This window comes from Ailuropoda melanoleuca, chromosome 10 (genome assembly GCF_002007445.2).
Source record: "Ailuropoda melanoleuca isolate Jingjing chromosome 10, ASM200744v2, whole genome shotgun sequence".
Lineage (NCBI taxonomy): Eukaryota > Metazoa > Chordata > Mammalia > Carnivora > Ursidae > Ailuropoda > Ailuropoda melanoleuca.
In genome coordinates, this window is record NC_048227.1 from 69,496,882 (window position 1) to 69,520,932 (window position 24,051).

Here is a 24,051-nt window from a genome sequence, read left to right on the forward strand (position 1 = left end):
GTGGCATTAGTTGCTTTGGTTTCTCTATAACCTCCATTTCCTTAATCCATTTAGATCCTTTCTTCTTCTCATCCTTTTTTTAATCCAGTAAGTATTCTCCTCTCTGACAGAGTTGGTCACTTTCTGTTTTCCCCTCCATTATTGCACTTACGTTACAGCCTCATAATCATTTATTTATTTCCTGTTACTTCCAGTAAACCGGGAGCTCTCCTTCATGTCTTCATCACCAGTTACATGTACTGTTTTGACATATTGGCAAGATGTGTTGATGAAGAATGAGTCTCTTATTGATATTTTGTGTCCTTCTTCTATATCATTACTCGTGTGTTCTCTTTTGCCCTCTCTTTACCACTTGTTGTTTTTCGAGACATTTTATAGCTGGAAAGAACCTTAGAAAGAAAGCATTCAGCATTTCTCAAGGTACAGTCTATGAATCCAGGAGGATCTAGGCTCTAGATCCTGGGGTGCTCTTTAAGAATGCATATTTCTGGGTCCCAACCCAGATCTCTGAATCAGAATCACTTGGACAGGGTTAAGGAACTGTCCTTGTTAACAAGCTCCTGGGTTATTCTTACACAAATTAATGTTCCAGATGTATTGTAGCACAACCCTTCAATTTAGACATAGAACAAAAGGGAGTCAACTTGGAATCCTTCGGTCTTGAGAAGTCATTTAAGGACTAACTTGATAATATCTGGTATTGTGACAAAGGTTAATGCATTTCTTAGTTTCTTTCTTTCTGATTTTGTGGGACTTAAAGAACATATGTGAGTACCAACGTTCACATTTTTTTAAGAAGGACTTTTTTTTTGAAGATTTTACTTATTTATCTCAGAGAGATGGAGAGCACAAGCGCGGGGCAGGTGGGGCAGGCAGAGGAAGATTGAGAAGCAGACTCCCCACTGAGCAGTGAGCCCAACAGGATGTGGGGCTTTGTCCTAGGACCCTGAGATCATGACGGGAGCTGAAGGTAGATGCTTGACCAACTGAACCACCCAGGTACCTGGGTTTCTCTAAAACACAATGTCTTTTTAGTTGATTTTGAAAGAAATTCAGTGATTTTCCTTTTTTGAGGTAAAGTACTTCTGCCCATTTGAGAAAGCCTAACCATAAGCAGATTAAAGTTCATATATAAACTGTAATATCTGTGTTTAGTTGTCAGGCATTTTCTCTTTCCCTCTTCTGTCTTTAATACCTCTCCTCCTTCCTTCTTCTCTCTCTCACCTTCTCCCTCCCGCTCTCTTCTCTTTGACACATATACACAATTGAGTGAAAGAAACAAATTAATATCACTCTCAAATTGTTAACAAAATTCAGATGTGTTTCTAATTTAAGACCAAATTACAGTTCCATTTTTAGTTTTTCCATACACAGCTGCATACCATGTTATTCACAATTTTCCCTTTGCCAAAAATACTGTTAAACATTGATTTTTTTAAAAAATCTGAGAACAATATATATTTTTCCTTGAATATTGCCTTCAAGATTACAAATAGTCTTTTACTGGTTCCTCATAAGAATTCTTAAGTGTTCTCTTAAATATTTACTGTGTATAAATAGAACTGAAAAACTGAAATACATTCTTCCCTATCACATAGAGGTACCATGCCAAGTCTTTAACCCATGAGGGCTTGCCTTTTGGTGCATATACTTTATTTTTAAATGGAGCAGATTCACCCCTGATCTAATGATATTTACTACTGCCCACCATTATGGTCTGGCTATTGTCTCTTTTAACCTAAAAAAGTTACTTAGAATTGGGAGAACTTGGGGGCGCCTGGGTGGCACAGCGGTTAAGCGTCTGCCTTTGGCTCAGGGCGTGATCCCAGCGTTATGGGATCGAGCCCCACATCAGGCTCCTCCGCTATGAGCCTGCTTCTTCCTCTCCCACTCCCCCTGCTTGTGTTCCCTCTCTCGCTGGCTGTCTCTATCTCTGTCGAATAAATAAATAAAATCTTAAAAAAAAAAAAAGAATTGGGAGAACTTGAAGAAACTTAAAGTAATATCCTCTAGTCAATCACTTTTTCACAAAACAAAGACCCATATGTACTGAGTAACTTGCTTTCATCTACAAACAAGGTCATGATGAGGATGGGTATAGAGTCCAATGCTGATCATGTCCCATTCTTATCTGTCAGGGATACCTTGCAGAATTTTGTTCTGCCTCTCATGTTTTTGATTGCTCCAGCATAAATCTTTATAGCGTGGTGGTTTTGATATAAATTATGCAGGTTTGAACTGAACAGAGATAAGATATTTTAAATGGGACTCTGATGCTCATTAAACATCATGAAGGTAATCTGAAAGGTGACTTTAAGGCTTGTTCTTACAAAGCAGTTTGGACAATAATATCCTTTTAAAAATCTGTGCTCAATTTGGAGGCTGATATTCTGAAATAAATTTCCATAAACCCGTTGGAAAAAACTCCCTCTCTTCATATTTTCCTCAAGTCCTTTGTATACTAAATTTTAGGTCATTATTCCCTGATTGATGAGAACAAGATTTTAAACTTTATGAGGTAAATATTTTGTCCTTATCTTGTAGGGAAGGAAACTCTTAAGGAGAGTTTTGGAACTCTTTGTGAACGTTTGTGAACATGATGGAACATGAGAAAATAAGCAAGTTACTAAACCTTTCTGTATGGTTTCTAAAACCTGTAAGGTAGGGAGGGACAATAGTAGTCACCTCAGACAACTGTGGAGATAATCAAATGAAGCAATTTTATGAAATTCACATCACCATGTGGGACCACGGCAAGCACTTCATGTGAAATTGTGGTCGTAAGAAAAAAATACTATAATAGATTTCTTAAAGTTTTTAATTTAAAATCTAGATGAGGAATTGTGTCTTCAGAGAATTTTAAGCATACCCTGATGATAGCTTTCAGGTGTTCTTTGAATGATTCCCTAAAGGAGCTTTGTAATAAATGAAGCTGTCGGGTGGGTCTTTATTCCAGGAATGCGTCCTTCGCCTTAGCTTTTTCGCAAAGTACTCTCTCATAGACTTCAACTGGGAAAACTCTCTTGGACCAGAACTGAGAGTCCCTGAGATTTGAAATGAAACATAAGACACCATAGTGACAGCTTGGACTTTCAGATGGCTGGTATACTGGCATCCCCAATCTATGGTAAGAGTGTGTTTAGGAGCATAAATCACATGACTTCATTTCAGTATTCACCAGGACAGGCAACAAGGAGTGTCTGCTACATTTAAGAACAATTTACCTGTACTGATCTCCTAAAATAAAGGATCCTATAAACTAAATGAAACAAAAATTACTAAAGCATCATTAAACCTTTGAGGAGAAGAAATGTTATAACTCCAGAGGAGTGCTATGGTGCCTTTAATGATAGATTTAGGGCAATGCTGGGGTCAGCAAGTACAATGTTTCTGCATTCATTACATATAGATGTGTAGTAAAACATGCTTCCAACCACCAAGTCTTATTGGAATCATTTCTCAGGATGCTTCCAATAGCTCCATAAACAATATATACTACGCTTATTACAATGGGGTAAAATGGGTAATAACACAGGAAGCTTTTGATTCGTTTTTACAGTAAGGACCATAATGTTTTTCAAACAAAAGCAGGGCTAACTTCAGAATTCCCATTTTTTTTCACTATCTTTGCTGCAAATTGATATTAGAGACAGAAAGAAATAAATGGGCTTTGAGGAGGAGAGTGAAGACAGAAAAACACTTTTACATAGAAATTAAATAGCACTAAAATTGCAAAGTAATACCCGACTTGGCCAACTCTAAAACAAATGTGTTTTAAATTTGGCCCTGGAAGATTTCTGTGGTATAATCCACAAAGAAACACTGAGTAAAGAGCCATCTCCGTTTAAATCCTCCTTGATGGGAACTGTAATTTGTGCTGCCCTTAGTTAGATCTGAGGGAAAAATTAGGTTCGTTTGTCTTCAAAAGAGGTTTTAAGGTAGAAAGCCAAACAGGTGTACAAAGGATTTTGGATTAATAAAAATGTAATAATCTTTCTCTGAGGCCAAATAGCAACGTACATCTAGGTTGGTTAATACTGAATATATTTATCTTAAATATACAAATAAAGCAATTTTTCTAAGGGTGGGATGAGCAAGGGTGTGTGATGGACAGCTTTGTCTGACCAGGGCTAGGTTAAAATGGGTTTTGAGGAACATTAGAATGAATGCCTAGAGATCCTTCTGAATTGACTCTTGGCAGACTGGCAGTGCTATTTTTGAAAGCATATTTATCAGACAATAAGACACATGTATATAGTTCACAAGCCTGGGCCTGAGGGTTCATTAATATTAATAATTGCTGGTCTCCAGAGATGACACAGGCAATTACATGAATAAGCAAATACCATTTTGCTGTGTGGATTTATACGAGGAAGCTTAAATCTCAAAGAATGGGTGATTCAGACAATTTCAATACTTTATTGGGGGAAAGAAGTTGAGATATTCTCATCTAATTTAAGATTAGCCTAAAATGCAGTGTTGCCAAATGAATAGAATGACCTTAAAACCAAGGTCATGTTGGTTCTGAGGACCAAAGCATGATAAAAACACTCAGCATCGTTGTACAGCTCATGTACACCCGAGGTCCGGAGACAATGTGCATATTTTCAAGAGACCTATTAGTGCTGTTTTTTCTCCCAAAATGTCTTATCATCTAAAAATTGTACAGATGTCCACAGTAATATCTACCTTAGAAATTGTTCCCTGAAGTGGTGTTTTCCCTATAAGCAATGAATTAAACTTCCATGTGTGTATGAACAGGTAAATTTAAAACAAATTCCTTGAAGGAAGGTTGTTATCTTCTTTATCTTTATGTTTTGGGGGTTAAAATGGGTAAAATCCCCAGGGATAAGTATAGAACTTCTAAACAAGGGCTTTAGGCATGAGACCAGGCTGCAAGTGAACTTATATTCAGAATACGCTAGCACAGCAAAGCACGCTATTTTTACTCCAAGGGTGTGTTGACTTGGAATGAATCTGGAAGCGGCTGGTAGATATTAGTGGGAGCAAAACTCTACTGTGCCTTCCCTTGGTGGCTTCAAAGTACATGCAACATTCAGTTTAGTCACTTAATAAAATCCTGCTAACTGAAATGGACATAAACTTTGTATATTTATACATTATAAATATAATACATACATTATACATGTTCTGCATACATACATACACATACACACACACACAGGTACAGGAACATTTTATGTGTATATATTACAACCCAGCTGTTGGTGCTTACTTCAGCCCACGCATCATACAACACTAGCAGATTCGGTATTTATCCATGTTGCCTTGTTTTGCTATTTCTCTTCTTATGTTTATTTTCTCTTTCCAAGCATAGTAGCTATGAAGTTTTCAAAGGCATAAATGATTTCATATACAAATGTAAAATTGCAGGCATTGTATATATTTGTAAACATCACTACAGATCAGAATAGATATGTTATATGCAGCCTTTTGGCAATAGGATAAAGGCACAGGATGGTGTGGTTTGGTTAATCTTTATGAAGGATTATGGAGGTGCCATGCATGTATTTCTATTTTTTAAGGGATAGTACAGACTTTGAGCCACTGAGAATACTCACTAAGTGCATTGCTGTCTCCCTGAGCTCCTAAAAGAGCTATGATCTCAAGCATATCTCACTGAAAGCTTGCTCCAGCCTAAGTCTCTGATGCCTGTGACCTGGTTTTCCATCTCAGGAAAGAGTTGGTTTTACAGTAAGATTTGGGAGGGGAACAGAGAAGAGACAGAAAGACAGGAAGATACAGTTTCACTTCTTTTCAGTGAAGTCAAACCCTCAGCTCTACAACAGATTATCACAATAAATCCCGATTATTGAGTATTGATTATTGGTCCAGTTCTTTACAACATCCCAAGAAGTTGTCAACTAGCATAGATGCTATTAGAAATTCATAAAATTTTTTGAATCAGAATAGTTTGGGTTAAATCTGTCATATTCAATGTATAAGTTAAAATAATTTTTCCCCAGGACGTGAGAAAGGAGCTGCTGTAGAGAAGATGACTATATAATCAAATAACAAAAAGGTTTTGCATTGCCAAAAAATGTTTGGGAATCTCTTTGCTGGGCCATCCCACTTCCTTATTTTTTTTTTCTAGACTGAAATGGTACACAACATATTTCACTTCCTTTTTTTCTTAAAACCTAGTCATAACTCTGTTTAGTTTGAGGTCAGTCTAACCATCCCACTTTCTTAGAGGATGTCTAACCTCAGTGTAGGCGGCTGAAGTAGCTTCCCTTCTGGTTAGCTGGGGACACATTAATGAAAACAGATACTTTGGTACTACTCTGGTGTTAAAAGGAAAAAGGAAGTGAATTTTTTCAGTTTTCCAAACAGCAGCTCTGTGAAAGGAGCACACCCATATAGCTTATTGGTATTTATTCTGTAAAATCAAACTAAAAATCTAAACTAGGAATAATTATTGTAAAGCATCTTATCATGTGAGATGTATTTGTTTGTTTACTGTTTAAGATAAAAACAAAATTTTAGGGGCGCCTGGGTGGTACAGTCGTTAAGCGTCTGCCTTTGGCTCGGGGCATGATCCCGGCGTTCTGGGATCGAGCCCCACATCAGGCTCCTCCGCTGGGAGCATGCTCCTTCCTCTCCCACTCCCCCTGCTTGTGTTCCCTCTCTCGCTGGCTGTCTCTTTTTCTGTCAAATAAATAAATAAATAAAAATCTTAAAAAAAAAAAGATAAGAACAAAAATTTAGAACTTCTGTAATGGTTAAGAAAAAAGAATACATGATTTTCTAATGATGCACCCTGAAGGACTCATCTTTGCCATGAGAATCTGACTAGAGTTTCTGACACTATTCATAATTATAATTTATAAAACTTACAGATTAGCATGATCATGTTCCAGCCATTTATCTTTTGGTATTAATTGCTTTTAATCCTTAGAGATTTATCCACTAACATGTTCCCTGGGGAAGAAGATAAATGTTCATGTCCAGTCTCTAGTTCGCCCTTACCAAATGCTAAAATAAAAACAAAACAAACAAACAAAAAAAACCCCTCTCATATTATCTGCTTAGAATTGAGCACAATTCAATAGAATAAATTTAATTTTAAGGAATTTCATTTGAAGTAAACTATGCTATAAATATATAATTCTGTGCTCTTGAAACTGTCAGCCTTAACGTGACTATCGGGAGCCTGCTAATTTTTTGTGCCTATCCTTTTAATATCAAGCACCACCCATGAAATAACACTGAGCTCCAGTCTTTGACCTTAAAGTGAGAGCTGGGGATGCGAATCTATCTATGCAGGGTTCTGTAGGTTTACACATGAAAGAGGACATTTATCTGTCCCCTAAACATGAACTCCATTATCTCAAGAGAAACACTCCGTGGTAGTGGTTTTCCCCTCAGCATCTTTGTTGGAGGTAGTAATATTTGCGTGATGTTGGAAGGCTAATTAAAACTCAGATTTATTGAGTGCTTTCCATGTACCAGCGTTGTAAGAACTTTACATATCTTCACTCAAGTAATCCTCTTAACCTGTGAGGGAGTTACTAATTACTCTCTCCTTGTTAAATATGAGGGAGAGACACACAAAAAAGTTCATCATCTTGCCCACAGTCAGAAAGCCAGTAAGCGGAGGAGTTGGCATTTTGAACCTAGGGATTTTGGCTCCAGAACTTGCCTCTTAATCATGTGATACATCATCCCTCAAGACTAGATGTCATAATAAGTCTAATCCAAACTATTAAGTTAGAAGACAAGATCAATGTTCCTTTCATAGAACCTTGAAAGCACATACAGACTAATTTTAATGAAGGTGAGAAAATGGTAAACTTGGTAGAAACTAGTGGAAGTCAGTATCCGAAATGAATTGGAGGAAAAGAGAAAGTAAGGAGACATAAGTGAGCAGAAACAAGACCTGAGTTAGAATGATGGCAATAGAGATCAGTAAGATGAGTAAGCAAGCAAGACGGTAAAGGGAGATCCACAGGATTTGGTATTTAAATATCTTCCTTTAACTCACTTGACAAATATTAATTCAATACCTAATATGAGCTAGCTTCTGTTTTAGGTATTGATGATACAGTGGCAAACAAAGGAAATTAAGTCTCTGCATTCATAGAGCTTATAATATAGTGAAATAAATAATATACATGTAAATAAAAATATAATTTAATATAATGGTAAGCTGTATGAAGGAAATAAAATGGGTATAACTGAATCAAATGAGAGTTTGTCCGTCCAATGTACAGTAAGCCAATAAACAGACACTTTTGCAGTGAAGAAAGATAGGCCGTTGATTGATGTGGTGCCACCCAGGAGAATGGGGAACTGATGCTCAAAAGTCCCAAACTCCCCGATGGCTTGTAAGTGAGGATTTTTAAACGCATAATTTGGGCCGGGAGCCTTTCGAGAAGGTGGACACCATTGATTGGAGGCCCATGAATTTATGCTGACAGATGTTACTTAATAACTTTTGGTGCCACTGTGTCTGGTCCCATGGAGGTCTGTTCCATCTCAAGAGACTTGTAATCTGAAAAATATCTTTGTTCTTTAAGTTAGAGATTTCATTAGGTGCATCTGGTGATTATGTATTTAGGACAATGCTGATGAACCGTCCGTGCATAAACTAAAGACTTGTACCTGTGTAGCTAGCCGGCTTGCATTCCTACAGGTTCCTCCGAATGATAAGAGAGCATTTTATCTCATGGACCTGGGTCTATACATTCCCTGACTGGTCCAGCCCTGCCTGGGGACGATATGGCTTCTGGTGTTCATTCTTTCATCTGAACTGACAAGAGGGATGCCAGTTTTACAGGAAGAAAGATGGTAAATCATGAGAAGAGGCTGTTTTACTTAAGGTGTTCAGAGATCACTCACTGAGGAGGTGATATTTGATTAGGCACCTAAAGAGTGAAAAAGACTGACACATACAAAAATCTAGGGGGAGAATTCCAGATAAAAGTAACGACAAGTATAAATAATAATTCGATTTTCATTTTTGTATACACAGAAAAGGAAGTAAAGGATTTTTAAAAAGGAGAATGTTATGACTTCATTTATGTCTTAAGCAGATCATTCTGACTGTGTCATAAAGCACAGACAATGGTAGGTCAAAAGTGAAAACAAAGAAACTGGTTTTTTTCAAGGTAGAACCACCAAAATTTGCAGGTGGATTGAATGCACAGTGAGTGGGAAAGAGGAATCAAAAATGATTACTAGGTTTGATTGACCGGCTGAATAGTAGCAGGATTAACTTGATTGGGCAAGACAAGAGGTGAGCTTGAGGATTCAAATGTTCATATTAGGTTGAGATGGCTCATTCATATCTGTGTAAATAGTGTATAGACATTTAGAAAACTGATCCCTGAAACACTGCAAGAGTCAGAAGTTAGAAGAAGAGGGAGCAGCAGCCAAGGGAACTAAAAAAGAGTAGCAACAAATCTAAAAGAGAGTAGCATCTGAAAAGCTAAGTAAAATAAAAGTTTTAAGAAGGGAGAGGTCAATTACATACAAATCTGCAGAGAGACCAAGTATGATAAGAACAGAATATTCATCATTAGATTTGGCAAGATGGAGGTCATTGGTGACTTTGACAAGGGCTAAAGATAAAAGGCTGGTTGAGGAGAGGTGAAACAGAGAATTTGGAAGAAGGGAACTGGAGAAAGTACATGTAAGCAACTGTTTGAGGAGCTTTTCTATACAGCATAGCAGAGGAATAGCTGGAGAGAAATTTGAGCTTATGCATGTCTATGTAGATGTACAAATATATTTGGGAATAGTACCTTTGTATGGGATATAAAATGGAAAATTGATAATACAGAGCATGAAAGAGGTTATTGTAGGAATACGGATCTTGATTAGGTAAAAGGGATTAGGGATGCACAAGAGGAGGGGTTTTCTTGCCCTCAAGACATCCAGTGTAATAGGAGAAAAGGAAAAGTTTATAAACAGAAATGCAATAAGATTGTTAAATTTGACAAAAGATGGATTTTTGTTTTATTACTTTTATTTTGTCAGTCATGTATGAAGCAAGGCAAGGAAGGTACTAATAGGTGATTGACCAGAGAGGAGATAAATACATTTATCTTGGATAATGGAAAAGCAATTTTGCTAGAGAAGTATAATGGAATTTTCAGGAAACGTTTCATGTTCCCAAGAGGTTTTGGGTCATATAATTAAAGTGAAATTTCAACCTGGCTGTGTGTTTTTCTCTTGCCATGTTCAAGTATTCTGGTAGGTGATGAATAGGATTTAACCTGGCTTGGGGTTTTGCAAAAGGTTACAATAGAAGATACAAGAGCAAGAGAATTGAGGGTGTGTGCAAAGGAGTGATCTCACTAAGGAGGCATGAAATCTGTCTTGGGTTAATAGGAAAGTAAGGGCATGAGGGGGCTGTTGGTGGAGTCAACAGAGAAGAGTTCCAGAAGAATTATATAATTGTTGGAGTGGGACCCATATAATAATTCAACTGGAAAAATCAGAAGTAGTAGTCAGAATGAGTTGTTTAGAATCAGTGTTTCAGGAACTTTGTGCCAAGGTCTAAGATATAAGCAAGGGAGTCAGTGGCCACGTTGTGATGAAGGGGAAAAGGCTTTGGATGGGTGGTCAAAGAACTGAGAGGTGAGCATATGAGGTCTGTTCCTAGGGTGTTGGGTTTGCCAAAAATGTTGATCATAATGGTAGTGAGGAGGAAAATAGTGACAAGATGCTCAAATTTTCAGTGAATAAGGGAAAATGACATAGTTATCAACAGGTGATAGCATCTAGGTAGTAGTGAGAAGCAAAATTTTATAGTGTGAACCTTAAGAGAATAAGAGTATTTTAAAGGAAGGTAGAGAGGACATAGTCTGCTAAAGAAAGGATAAGATAGTTATTTCTAAGGTATGTGGAAAAATTTTAAATGGTGACATGAGCAAGGGAATTTTTCTCTGCTGAAGTATAAACATCTAATGATTAATGGGAAAATTCAGGTAGGAAACTTTAATAATAGATAATATATTTATTGAATGCCTGGAGTTATGCATGTTATCTGACAAAGATATTGCAAAGTTATTTCTCTCAATGGTAATGGAGGAAAATCCAGCTTAAGGGGCTTGAGAATATGTCCAAGGTTGTTGCAAACTTGTAGTAGAAAGAACTAGAATTGAACCTAAATTGGTCTGATTTCAGAGCTTATGCTTCTTCTACTTGCCTTATTATCATTTTCTCATTCAATCTATGTGGAAGAAAAATATAATAGGTGGTATATTAGTTGCCAGACGAGGTGCTGAGATAAAACACTAAAAAACAGGAATAGTACCATTCTTCTATGTTCTACGAAGACAATACATTCATTTTCACTGAACACTTAAAATGTACAAGGCATTGGAGGTAATGAAAAATATAACAGAAATTTCTATCCTCCAGTTCCTTATTATCTATTTGTAAGTACACATAAATTGTATACAGAAAGATAACTATATACTGTCAGTTTTTCAGTGCTAAAAAGGTGTTATAAACAGTAAGTACAAAAGTGTGCCTGGTTAGAAATCACTGTGGGCTGGGAAGGCCGAGCAGTTTTCACAGAAGATGAACTCTGCCAAATGGTGACGGATGGAGAGCACCCAGAGAGATAAGAGAGAGGAAGGCATTTCAGGCAAAAGTGAAAATAGAAAGCAATGGCAGAAATGCTAAAAAGCATACTGTTGTGCAAAAGAATACAAAGAAATGTCCTCCATCTGTAGTTTCATCATGGCTGTGTGGGAGGTTTCTATGGTAGAGAAGCAGGGCATCAGACTGGAAGAGTTAAGTCCCAACCATACCACAAAGAGTCTTGAATGCTTGAAAAATTCAGACTTTTCTAGAGAACGTTGAAGGCTAAACTGAGGAATTAAAATCTGGAATTATATCCACTAAGGAACCAGAATAGTACATACTTAATTATGGGCGTGCAAGGATGAAAAATTTATTGTGTAAACTCTGGGTCTTCTTTTCTGCTTGGATTAAATGCTAAGATTATCCAATGATCTTCCAAATGAATCCCTGCCAGTACTCTCTCTTTCCAAGTCAGATCTCAGGCTCTTCACTTTAATCAAGCTCCTTGCAACTTCCGCACACATCTGGTCCAGCACTACCTCTGGGTGTGTTTTGCTAAGGTTGCTGCTCTGCCTGGAAGGCCCTTATTCCTCAGCTGCATGACCCGAGTCTTGCTTTCTCCAAAACCTTGCTAGAGGCTCCTGTGCTCCGAGATGACTTCCCAGACTAACTTCCCTCCTATGAGATTATCTCCCAGCTTTGTATTACTTGGCACTTACGGAGTGCTTGTAGGTATGTGATTTTGGCTTTGCTTTTGTTGTCTATTTGTTTTCTGTGTGTTACCTTTGTCTTTCTTGGGGTCAACGACCTTGTCTCCAGTTCTTTAGTATTCTTCAGTGTAATTAGCATAACACTTTGAAAACAGGAGAAGGATACAAAGAAATGCCCTTGAACTCAGCTTTGCTTCTCTGGACTTGGTTATCTTTGGTTCCAGAGTAGCAACAATAGCTAACAATAGTGTATCAAATTGAACAATCATTTATAATACTTTGGATCTGATCACAAAATAAGATTTAAAAAAATTTCTACATCTAAAGTTTCATTGTGGTTTGGCAAAAAAAAATTTTTTTCTTTGTTATAAACACTATCTTAATTGGAAAAGCGAATGGAAACTTCACTGAGACTTATCTGGAGGCATTTATAACTCCTTACAATTTATTTTCTATCTTCCAATTCAAGTCAAACAAAAAATTACACATTCTTTCTTTTGTATTTGTAGTTTCTGAAAAGAAGATACTAGCCAGTCATAGGTTTTAAAGATCATTTCCTCCAATATCTCATTTAATTAAGGAAAGCATCCTGTAGACTGTGGAAGCCCAGTCACTAGACCTCCTCTTCCAAATGTCACTTTGCTCCGAGTAAGACTCCAGTCATCCTACAAGTAAGTATTTAAAAAAGCACTCGGTTGATCTGGGTGCTGTCTCTCCACTCTCCATACAGTCCCCCTTCTCCTTCTTCCTTTTTTCCCTTATATCACATTTATTAATAAGTTCATGGAAGAATTTCAAATTTTAAAAAGTATAACACAGAAATCTCCATTTAGTGTTGGCTTGGTTAGATAATTACTTGAAACGTTAATATTGGTTTATTTATACGTAAGAACATTTGTACTTGTTAACCTGATAGGGTATTTTTATTCTCAGTATGTTTACAATTGTTTTCTATTTTACTTTTATAAATCATGAAGTTTTAGTCAGAAAGGGCCTATTACATAATCTCAATTTAAAGAACCAAGAGAAACTAAGATTCATGTAAAGAGATGTAGCCAGTTAGCTGCAGGGCTGAAACTGACACTTCCTTCATTAAAACACAGAGACACAGGCATATACACATCCACCCTGATTAAACTTCTACTATCACCGAGGTCAGCGTGGACTTGGGTTACAAAATGCTTATGGAATGCCTGGCCCTTTGGCTTTATAGGGAGTGGGGAAGACAAATAGATAAAGCAATCAATTGCAATAAAAATTATTGTAAAAACTACATATGCAAAGTGATATGGGAGCTCAGAAGGGAGTTAGGGAAGTCTTTAGAGAAACACATTTTATTTCTTTTTTATTTTTTAAAAATTTTTATTTATTCTGTGAGAGAGAGAGAGAGAGAAGGAGAGAGAGGGGGAATAAGCTGGAAGAGGGAGAGGCAGGCTCCCAGCGGGGCAAGGAGTCTGATGTGGGGCTTGATCCCAGGACCCTGGGATTATGACCTGAGCCGAAGGCAGACACTTAACCAACTGAGCCACCCAGGCGTCCCTAGAGAAACACATTTTATTTTTTTTTTTTAAGATTTTATTTATTTATTCGTCAGAGATAGAGACAGCCAGCGAGAGAGGGAACACAAGCAGGGGGAGTGGGAGAGGAAGAAGCAGGCTCATAGCAGAAGAGCCTGGTGTGGGCTCCATCCCATAACGCCAGGATCATGCCCTGAGCTGAAGGTAGACGCTTAACTGCTGTGCCACCCAGGCGCCCCTAGAGAAACACATTTTAAACTGAGTTTTTAAGTTCAACTAACATTCTTCTAAACTAAATGTAAGAAAGAGGGGATCACAAGCAGAAGAAACAACATGAATGAAAAATATGGAGGTATTAAGACTGCATTGTTCGTTCAAAAAGTGGTGACTAGTTTCATCTAGTGACAGGTTGGGGAAGGACATAAAGGAGAAGAAAGTGGCATAAGATGGCAAACAAAAGGCAAATTAGAGCTACTTTGTGGCAGATGTAGGGTATCACGTGGCAGGTTTTACACTTTGTACTTTAGAGACAATGAGGAGACACTGGAATTTTTAAAGTGGCAAAGTCACGTGATTAGATCTGTGGGTCAGCGAGATAAATCGTGGCCATAAAATAGCATGGATTAGAGGCAAGAGGTTGTTGAGGTAATTCATGTGAGAAATGATCAGGCTCTGAACTCTGGCAGTGTCAGAACAATTGGAGGAGAAGAGATAGTTCAAAACCTTCTAGATGCAGGACAGGTGTTGATGATTGAATAACAGAATTAGCAGGTGAAGAAGGACTTGTTGGTTTTACAGTGGATCCCTCGGTGCCACAAAAGGGACATGAGATATATATATAGGAACTCATCACAATGTTCTATACGCTAACCCGTGCTGATGATGCTTAGTTATTTCACTAAAATTTTTTAAGACTTAGCCACTATATCCTTTTGGATATAGACTTTGTCCAATTCATGCCTTCTTAAGAAATATCTGAACTCCTTTCTATATTTTAGTAATAATTAAATTTAAACTTCAGCGTTTAAAAATAAATATAAAAAAAAGTCAGGAATTTTCAGATGCACTGTTTATTTAGTTTTTGAAAGAACAAATTTCAAAAGATACTAAGCACTAATACATGTATAGGTTCATGAATGCTTAAACTTCAATCAGACATATTGAGAAATTTGATGTCGTAGTTTCTTTATTCATGTATGTATAGTATATGTACAAAGAGATATGAATATGTATTCCTATATATGTTACACATATACAAAAATATTTAGGACTTAATAGACTTACCTGTTAAAAAGTTGTTGTTTTTTAAATTCTATTTATTTATTTATTTATTTGAGAGAGAGAGAGAGAGAACGCAATGGGGGAGGGGCAAAGGGAGAGGAAGAAGGAGACTCTCTGCTGAGCAGGGAGCTGGACAGACGATCCCACAGGACCTGAGCCAAAGGCAGACCTCAACTGACTGAGACACCAAGCTGCCCCTAAAAGTTGTTCTAAATGATTTACAAATATTGACTCATTCATTCTGCGTAGTAATCCTATAAGTCAAATACTTTTATTATTCCTAGTTTATAATTGTGGAACCTTGAGGCACAGAGTTTTTAAGAAGCTTAAGGAAAGTCACAAAGCCAATAAGTGGCAGAGCCTGACTTTGAATTCAAAGGGTTTTGCTCCAGAGTCCTTGGTACATTTTTTTTTTAATGTAAGAAACTATCATTTGCCATTTTTTCCAGTGTTTTAATATTCAGGTAAAGTGCTGTTCAGTTTTTAACAATCTGGTTGTTTATAAACTATATATATAAAAGGAAAGAGAGTATAAGATAAGTTACGTAAAACTCTGAGCAGCAGTGTGTTGGGTGAATACTCAGTAAATTGGTAAAACAAATATGGTCTGCTCATTGAATCTATAATATAGTTATGGGTCTTTGATGCAATATCCCATAGACGCTGACAAACAAATATGAATCTGCTTCCACAATATTTACTTCATTTCTATAAAAAACAAAGATGAGAGCAGACACAAAACTTAAAGGTGTTATTTAGCAGTTTGAAATTAAGTTTTATTACTAGCATATACTTGAGTGTCGTAGAGTCGTTAGTAACATTGTAATACTAAGAATAATCAATCTGTTTATAAATAACACTGCAATTTAAAAAAATATCTTTTCTTTTTCCAGGAAATAATCTACACAGACTTTGAAGATTTAACAGTTTGAGAAAAGTTGAGAAGTACAGTTTTAGCAGATTGTGTTAAGAGGTGGAAAGAACCGTAGTACTTACTATCATGGCCTCTTGAGTTACTATTTATCTTATCATTTTGGATTGCTACTCAGCCTCATTTTATCCAGGTTGCTTTCCTTGACTGTCCTAAACAGTCTTCTCAGTTGAAAGCCTCTCTCCCTTTAAGACCCAAGTGGGGCAATCCAAGGAAATACATGGAACTCAAACTAAAAGTGTGTTGAGCAGATTAATGACCTAGTTAGTGCTCATGGCTCTCGCTCACCGATGCTTAATGTTAAAGAACTGCCATGATTTTCATTTTTGCTACCCATATTGGTTAGGTTTCATAAATTCATCTGACAAAAATGGCTCCGGGCCTCAGAGGACAAAAGGATTGATTTCAGGGATAGATCCACGTGGGAAATGTTTTTTAGTGAACGTGGGATAATGCTTAAATACATTGCAAGGTATTCCAGTGAAAGCAGACTATTTCAGATCAGGTATGTATATGAAATGACAGCTCCTTTATATCCCCATCTCCCCTCAAAATAATACACACACATCCCTTTACTTTGTTTTGTTTATTGCTTTACAAAGAAGAGGGGTTAATAAATTCTTCTTGATTTATGTGGAAAAGAACTCTAGAGTTTCTTCTTCGTATGGAGCAAAAGCTCAGCCACTTGGCTTCTAGCCCTCAATAAACTGCTAATTAGCCAGATGATGTTGATGGAAATTCTCACCTCCTCTGCGTCTCAGCTATACAGAGGTATAGCACTGTGTCTTCTCCTTCCTAGGATTGCTGTCATCATTAAATGCTATAGCCAACATATATTCTAGAGAAGTCTTGATTTTTCTCAGTTGCTCTGTCCTCTTGATTCTACCAACTGTTGAGTAAGTTGTGAGAAATAGAAGAGAATAATTAAATGTGTGTGTGTGTGTGTGTGCGTGTGTGTGTGTGTGTATGAGGTTCTTGTTTTTCACATTTAAAAGATAATATATTAGTAAATGGCTTAGCTTCACACATTTTTTTCTCTAGAGTCACAGTGAATTGAGCCAGTTAATTTAAAATATGAGTTTTAACCATCATGAAAGGCCAAGTTTGTTCCTAGAATATTGAACAAAGGTTATCACTCATTGACTCTACAGGAAGTATTATGACATAGTTTCTAGTGGCCTGAAACAAATGACAGATAACAATGACAACAGTAGCAAATATTAGCATAACACCATTTACAAAAAACCTTTCACAAGCTTTACCTTGCTGAATCCTCACAACTATCCTGGGAGGTAGAGGTCATTACTATTTCCATTCCATAAACAGGGAAATGGGCCAAGAGAGATAAACTTCCCCAGCTCCACACAGTGAGGAAGGGCCAGCTGTGACTTTGACCTGGGTCATCTGAAATCAGATTCTGGGCTGTTCTCACTATACTGTATTTCATTCCCAAAAAAACAATGTTTTTTAGTTAAAAAAAAAAAAGTATCATCTAATTTTTTTTTCCCCTTCTAGGTCCCAGAGCCAGAACCAAAGCTGCTAGGAATGAGACAAGCATCCCAGAAAGGACAAAACCTAGAGATAATAAGAGCACGGATAGCATTGCCAGAATACTTCCTCGTGCCAGATATAAGGACTTTGCACGTATCAACCCGTTTAATACTTATAAAAACCTTGAGTCCTAAGCTATAACATACTTCTCCTCACCCACATACACTGAGAGGTTAAATAACCTGCTTATGCCTGTACAGTGAATTAACTGAACATCTGAATTTGCACCTAGAAAAACTGGCTTCAGAGCCGAACCACTTGCATTTTGCCTCTTCCACCAGCCTGTGTGAGATACACCCGGGCATTCCCAGCATCACAGTACCAGAGGAAAGCCAGACCGGCAGACAGAACAGTCACAAAGAGACTAAGGTGAAAAAAAGTGCACACTGATCAATGTCAACAGGTAAGAAAGCATGCGAGAGGTCTAGCAAGGCAGAATAGTGGGATTTCTCCACGATAGACTGTTTACCATAGACAGAATCATGGCACGATTCTGGTTCCTGAGGACTCTGTGCAGAATTGGTAGCACACAATCCCAGAAAGAAGAAGGAATCAAATAGTAAGTCTCACCTGGCTAGACAATGGTAGAGTAAGCCAAGGGACCCAACTATTGGAAAGGAAATGCAAGGTCGTATCTTACAATAAAACAAAAACAAACAGTGCAAGAGCCTGGGATACAAAATTGGAACAGGATGACCAGATTGGATTTAGACCTCTGAGCCCCTGCGAGAGATGAGGCAGGGCACCAGGCAGGATGGGCTCCGGCATGCTGTGCTCTGTCTCAGCAGTGTAAGCGTGGGTGAGAAGCTCATGCCAACTAATCCTTGAACTTCTATTTCCCAATCTGCAGTAGTACCACCCACTTACTTTGGAATGAATAAGAGAAGATATCTTCGATATGAGTGGAGAGGATAGCTTCTTAATTTACAAAGTTAAATTCAGAGTCAAGGGCAAGGACAAGCCATTATGTGATAGAAGCAGCGGCTACTTGGGTGATGGTGTGTAAGTCTCCATCTGGATGTCCCCTCCTCCAAAACATTTTCCTGGATCCCCGGAGCTGATTTTATTAACCTCTCTGCAATAGCAGAGCATTCAAAGCACACTTACTGTTTTATACATCAATTCACTTTTTTCTTTTTTAGGAATTTGGTTGAGAATTGAGTTGTTGTTACTCAGTTTGTGTCATCAATCATCCATCTATGAAGGTACTCTTGTTTTATTAATTAATTAATTAATTAATTAATTAATGTAGCTGATCTCTTTTGAGTTTCCATACCCATGGCCCCCTCTACAAAAAGCTGTCATTTAAATGTGCTTCCATACATCCTTTTATTTGTATAGTAAGTGGGCATTGTTGTTTTGTGTCCACGCATTTTATTTTACATGTGCAGTATTGTTATAGTTCTTTGTTTCCTTTTCTCTTTTAATTTATTCATTATGTGTTTTAAAGATTCATTCATATTATTCTGTTAAGTCTAATTCTTTGCTGCTACTGTGGCCAAGCACCCCATAGTGTGCTGCCCTGATAATGAAACTTGTATTACCTCCTGCTTGTTGCCAAGCCCTTCAGAGCTTACGTGAGATTTTCTCCAGCAAAGTTCACAGGAGAACGATTGCTCACTCGTAGCAATTTGATTACATGTTGTGTAATTGCTCTCAAGAATGGTATGCTTTTCAATTTGGGTGTCTGTCTAGATTGTACATTCCTTGAGGGCAAGGAGGGTTATCTTACTCACTCATTTTTGTGTGCACACTGCCTAACTCAATGCAGAGAAAGTTATTAGTGTATATTTACTGAATAAATAAATGGGACCAGAGAGGCCAGTCTGTTTCACTCCCGAAGGCAAATAGCCTGCTGAAATATAAATGAGACCCATTTCCCATCAATTTACCTATGTAAGAGTCCTTTTTCAGTTTACCAGCGGCGGGAGTGGGGTGGGAGGGGCTATTCAAAAGCCGCCAGAGCTTAGGGACTCTGTGTCCTGTCTTTGAACTGTTGTTTCCGCAGAGGAGTGGAAGTGCTTTCCATTATTTTGAGTAAAAAGGACATGCTCCGTGGGGCTTCCCATAATTGTTCCGAGAGCCAGCAAACTGGACTTCCAGCACCACTTCTCCCAGAAATCAACATTGTTTCCTCTCTCACTCTACCTTCCGGTTTAAAAAAAAGAGAAAAAAGTTCCTGTTTGTGATGAACAGAGGTCAGGTTTCTCCGTGGGAATGTTCGCAAAGAATTAACATCCTTCTCCAGACAGTGTCACAGTGTCATGCAGCACGTTTTACCTTCCACGTAGGGTCCTTGTGTGGAATGTGCACAGACTGGGATATTCATTAGGGGATGACAGACTTACGGCCACATCGGGGGTCAATGCTAGACCAATTGGAAGATGAACATAGGTGGCTTTTTAAAATAAAATGATACAGGTTCCTGGCATGAAACCAAGGCTGCAGTAGTGTGTAGCATTGTTTAAAACAAAACTGAAGCATACCCAAGCATTTGTCTGCGCCCTCAAACAATGCAGTTCAAAACATATATGTGCTTTTTCAATTATCAATGCCAGAAAAAATTAGACAAAAAGCAAAATAATAAAATCCATCATCTGTTGTAATGTCTAATATTTAAATTTCCTACCATGTTTTTATCTCTTGTAATACCAGAAGATTTTATTTTATATTTAATGTCTAAAATGTGCTTTTTGAAGCAGAAAGAGAAATGTGTTTAATAATAAATAATACTTTATTAGGAGGGAAAGAAAATGTAACATTGACAACTGATCGTTTTTGTTTAGTACCATGAACCTGAGAGCTTCTGAGAATCTGGAAAACCTGTGTTGAAGAATTGGCATTGCTGAGGGGCTGGGTGGTCTTAGACTCCATGCTTCTGCATAGGACTTCTGCAACTGTAAAGCCAATGGTACACGGACAACACTAAAATCTATTCTTATAGATTTGGGAAAACCCTGGAAATTTCATTAAGTCTTATTTGTTGCCTTTGAGAGGGACTGGGTCAAATTAAATATCCGACCAAGAGTTTTGCATTAGTTTTCAAATTACTGGGTTCTCTAGGAGAGAGATGGAGAGTTTTAGTTTTTCCATGAATCTCAGCAAGGTTTATTTTCCAAGGAGAGTATTAATAGCACCCAGCACAAGTGCAAATAAACTTGGAGAGTTCTGTGTAACAATGGGCACAATTAACTTTTCAAACAAAGGATAAGCTTTCCCAAAACTTAGTCATATTCTCTATAACCTTTTCCTAATGAAATTGGCTTACTGCCTAATCAAAATATCCATTAACAAGAAATATCTCAAAGATGACTTCTGACAAATCATTAATCTCTGAAATTGTAATTAGTCATCATATATTATTTAGTAGAGGTATTGGAGGGAGAGTCATCAATGTCAGAATCAATGGCCAATGCTTATTGAGTAGATAGACACAATTTTAAGTTGTTTGGAGGGGCTGATTCAGTTAATCCTCTTAAAAACCCTATCAATAACTGCTAGTATCATATTTATTTTATAGATGAGGAATTTTATAGATCTGAGCTAGAGTTTAACTCAAGTATTTGGTTCCAGAGTCCATGGCTGATCTATAATGCCACAATAAAAGCATATCAAAAACAAGTATTAAATTTTAAGGAATTCTCCTTCCTCCCTTTCTCCCTTCTTCCCTCCCATCCTTTTTCCTTCTTCCCATACTCTCTTTCTCTTCATCAAAATATAGTTTAAACACCTACTAAGTGTCACACACTGTTAGGTACTGAGAATTCTAAGGTAAATTAAATGGGATCCATAATCATCAAAGTGTTCACTACTTAGTTTGATAAACAGATACACATGCAAGTAAACAGTTACACATGCACTCTAATAACCACCAAATGGGCACAATGGAAGAGCCCATTTGGCCCAAGAAACCTGGGAAAGAGATTCCAGAGGCAATATTTAACCTGGTCTGAAAGAATATTAAGTGTAGATTGAAAGGACAGAGCGTTGTCAATAGAAGGAGTTCGTGTAAAGTCCCAGAAGTTTAAAATTTTGGCTTCAGTGCTCAAGCCTGGAGGATGGAAACAGATAAGTGATAGCTATACACCCAAAAGATTTATGTTCTCTCTTGGTCACTTGACAATTATCACCAAGAAATATTTTTAAATTAGTGTTTCTTTCTAATTTAGATGATAAACATGTAATCAAAACGACAGTTCTGCTTAAGACTCAAATCAGCTCCTTGTCAACATTCACATTTGCATTCCCGGTCTTCATGATAATCCTTTGAAGTATAAGGGATGAATATTACCATTATTGCCATTTTGCAGTTCAGCACACAGAAGCTCAGGGAGATAGGATGGCTTGGTAAATTAACATTAGCATTACATGGCAGCACCGATGCTTTGACTCCTGATCCAGTTCTGCTTCCTGGCACCACATGCTATGGCTGGACCAATGCTCTCCACACCGTATCTTATCAACACAGTAAAGTGGGCAAAGCAGAAAAATTATAGAAGTGTGGGTCTCTGATGAATCAGAGAGCCAATGTATCAGTTCTATGTTATTTCTAGATTTCTTTCTCTGTGATAAAAACCTATTTGTTTTAAAGCTGTGATCACAAAGACAGCATGGTACTGGCACAAAAACAGACACATAGACCAATGGAACAGAATAGAGAAGCCAGAAAGATCCTCAGCTCTTTGGGCAACTAATCTTTGATAAAGCAGGAAAAAACATCCGGTGGAAAAAAGACAGTCTCTTCAATAAATGGTGCTGGGAAAATTGGACAGCTACATGCAAAAGAATGAAACTTGACCACTCTCTCACACCATACACAAAAATAAACTCCAAATGGATGAAAGACCTCAATGTGAGACAGGAATCCATCAAAATTCTAGAGGAGAACATAGGCAACAACTTCTATGACATCGGCCAGAGCAACCTTTTTCACGACACATCTCCAAAGGCAAGAGAAATAAAAGATAAAATGAACTTATGGGACTTTATCAGGATAAAGAGCTTCTGCACAGCCAAGGAAACAGTCAAAAAAACTAAGAGACAGCCCACGGAATGGGAGAATATATTTGCAAAGGACACCACAGATAAAGGACTGGTATCCAAGATCTACAAAGAACTTCTCAAACTCAATACACGAGAAACAAATAAACAAATCATAAAATGGGCAGAAGATATGAACAGACACTTTTCCAATGAAGACATACAAATGGCTAACAGACACATGAAAAAATGTTCAAAATCATTAGCCATCAGGGAAATTCAAATCAAAACCACACTGAGATACCACCTTACGCCAGTTAGAATGGCAAAGATAGACAAGGCAAGAAACAACAATTGTTGGAGAGGATGTGGAGAAAGGGGATCCCTCCTACATTGTTGGTGGGAATGCAAGTTGGTACAGCCACTCTGGAAAACAGTGTGGAGGTCCCTTAAAAAGTTAAAAATTGAACTACCCTATGACCCAGCCATTGCACTACTGGGTGTTTACCCCAAAGATACAGACGTAGTAAAGAGAAGGGCCATATGCACCCCAATGTTCATAGCTGCATTGTCCACAATAGCCAAATCATGGAAGGAGCCGAGATGCCCTTCAACAGATGACTGGATTAAGAAGCTGTGGTCCATATATACAATGGAATATTACTCAGCTATCAGAAAGAACGAATTCTCAACATTTGCTGCAACATGGACGGCACTGGAGGAGATAATGCTAAGTGAAATAAGTCAAGCAGAGAAAGGAGTCAAGCATATGGTTTCCCTCATCTATGGAACATAAGAAGTAGGAAGATCAGTAGGAGAAGAAAGGGATAAAGAAAGGGGGGGTAATCAGAAGGGGGAATGAAGCATGAGAGACTATGGACTATGAGAAACAAACTGAAGACTTCAGAGGGGAGGGGGTGGGGGAATGGGATAGACTGGTGATGGGTAGTAAGGAGGGCACGTATTGCATGGTGCACTGGGTGTTATANACGTGGGGAATGGGATAGGCTGATGATGGGTATTAAGGAGGGCATGTATTGCATGGTGCACTTGGTGTTATACGCAACTAATGAATCATGGAACTTTATATCAAAAACCAGGGATGTACTGTATGGTGACTAACATAATATAATAAAAAATATTATTATAAGAAAAAAAACCCTATTTGTTTAAAATGACTGAACGAACTACTAAGTAGTCTATCGTCGATTAAAACTGAAATTGTACTTCATTTAATGAAATAATATTTTAATATTTCTTCTGTAATAGTATTTTTTTCTGATAATTCTTCGCCAGAATATTTTTATTAGCTGTGTTAAGAAAAAAACTTTCAGGGGCGCCTGGGTGGCACAGCGGTTGGGCGTCTGCCTTCGGCTCAGGGCGTGATCCCGGTGTTATGGGATCGAGCCCCACATCAGGCTCTTCTGCTATGAGCCTGCTTCTTCCTCTCCCACTCCCCCTGCTTGTGTTCCCTCTCTCGCTGGCTGTCTCTATCTCTGTCGAATAAATAAATAAAATCTTT